This window comes from Harmonia axyridis, chromosome X (genome assembly GCF_914767665.1).
Source record: "Harmonia axyridis chromosome X, icHarAxyr1.1, whole genome shotgun sequence".
NCBI lineage: Eukaryota > Metazoa > Arthropoda > Insecta > Coleoptera > Coccinellidae > Harmonia > Harmonia axyridis.
Window position 1 is genome coordinate 35,147,133 of NC_059508.1, and position 2,500 is coordinate 35,149,632.

Genomic DNA, 2,500 nt, shown 5'->3' on the forward strand with positions numbered 1-2,500 from the left:
AAAGCCTCGGATGGAAAATAATGGCCGGTCCACTGACCGTGCCACCCCGGTATTACCAGTTAACCCTGGACCGTCCACTTCCAACTCGGACAATACTTACCCCTGTAGATTCTCCAACTGCGACAGGAGATTTACAACTGCCACTGGAAGAGGTGTGCATGAAAGGCGTGCCCATGCAGATGCAAATGACGTCAGGCAGCTGCAAAAACAGGAAAATAAGAAGGAAAGATGGTCAGAAGAAGAAAAGAGATTGATGGCCAGAAAGGAAGCACAACTGACCAAGGAAGGATATAGATTCATAAATCAGGAATTGATTAAACATTTCAATAGAACATTGGAATCTATTAAAGGACAGCGTAGACAACAAGAATATAAAAACTTGGTCCAAGAATATCTGAAAGAGGGAGTAGATGCAAGTAATGGTAGTGACAGTGAACAGGAACAGGCAGTGGATGAGGTATCGAGAGAGAATACCAGAGATGAAGATTCTAATGACAAAGTTAGAAATATACTTACCGAACATCTGGTTAATTTGCCACCACTAACACATAGTGGCTTTAATGCAGTATGGATGAATAGGATCTGCTACATGGTGAAGGATCAACCAATACCTAGGGTCCTCACTGAGATCACAGCATACCTGCTAGAAACGTTCCCACCTGTAAATAAAAAGAAAAACTCAAATAACTTAAATAACCCGCCGAACACAAACAATTCATCAAAAAAGAAGAAGAGGCGTGAGGACTATGCAAGGGTACAGGATATGTGGAAGAAAAAGCCAGGAAAATGTGTGAAAAGGATATTGGAAGATGATCTGGAGCGGAATGAAGGAATGAATAAGAACATCATGGAACCGTATTGGAAAGCGGTCTTCACGCGTGACATTAGATCATCGCCGAATCTACCTAAGGCGCACAGAGTTGAAGAAGATCTGTGGAACCCAATTACTGAATTGGAAATTAAGGTGGCTCTACCGAAAGGTTCCTCGGCACCCGGACCAGACGGTTTAACAAATAAAAAGTTAAAGGAGGTTCCACACGACATCCTTGCGCGTTTGTTCTCATTGTTCATGTGGTGCGGACAACTACCACAACATCTATGCTTGTCGAGAACCGTTCTTATACCGAAAAAGAAAAATGCCGAAGATCCAGGCTTATATCGTCCTTTAACAATGTCATCAGTTATGGTAAGACTGTTTCACAAAGTTTTTGCAAACCGCCTAAGCAAAATTGAAATGGACGAGAGACAAAGAGCGTTCAGAAAAACAAATGGATGCGCAGAGAACATAGCGTTACTGGATATGGTGCTAACTCAACATAGAAAGAAGACAAAGAAGCTATTCCTGGCGGTAATAGATATGGCCAAAGCCTTTGATTCTATCTCTATTAATGCTATCATTAACATCTTACGTGCCAAAGGACTACCTGATGCGATGGTGAACTACTTAAGGGCGATTTATGATTCAAGTGAGACCGTGATTGACCACGCAGGTTGGTGTTCCGCAAGAATACACCCGACGTGCGGGGTCAAGCAGGGTGATCCACTCTCGCCCATATTGTTTAATCTGGTAATAGATGCAATGCTTAAGCAGATCCCCAAAGAAATAGGAGCCGAAATGGAGGGATCAATAATAAATGTGCTGGCATTTGCAGACGACCTGGTATTGATGGCTTCAACTGAAAAAGGATTGCAGACCCTGATGGACAACACCGCTGAATTTTTGAAGAACTGTGGCCTGGAGATTAACCAAGGCAAAAGCTCCACAATAGCGATTAAAACAATACCAAAAATGAAAAAGATCGCGATAGATCCGTATTGTACATTTAAAATCCAAGGTACTACATTAAGAGCATTAAAAAGAACGGACGAATGGGAATACTTGGGGGTGTTGTTCACATCAGAAGGCGCCTCTAAACAAAATCAAATTGAAATACTGGAAAAACAACTCACCAGTATCAGCAAGGCGCCACTCAAGCCACAGCAAAGGATGTGGGCTCTCAGAAATGTACTGATCCCAGGGCTGACATATAAACTGGTCATGTCCAGAGTCCGTTTCGGGTACCTGAAGAAAATAGATAGAAAGATAAGGTTGTATATTAGAAAATGGCTGCACTTACCTCATGATACTCCAAATGGTTACTTCCATGCTTCTGTCCAGGATGGTGGTTTAGGAGTCCCCTCTCTCCGTTGGAAGGGTCCGCTGCTGCGACTTGAATGCTTGAAAAATATGTTGCGCGTGGATTACCTGAAAAATAGATCGATGGATACTTACCTACAAAATGAGATCCGCCTTGTTGAAAATAGACTGAAAGATAACACAAATAACATCATCAACACCTCGAAAAAGTTATCTAAATACTGGGCACTTACCTTGCATAATAGTATTGATGGAGGACCTCTGCGTAATTCTGAAAAAGTACCTGGCCAACATCTGTGGATCACTCAACACACCAGATTCCTTACGGGCAGAGATTACATCAACTCCTGCAAATTACGAATT

At 42.3% G+C, this 2,500-nt stretch overlaps 1 pseudogene; it reads left to right on the forward strand.

Annotated features, from left to right (window-relative positions):
* The window catches only part of LOC123688200, a 7,426-nt pseudogene that overhangs the window by 2,837 nt on the left and 2,089 nt on the right, over positions 1–2,500 (forward strand).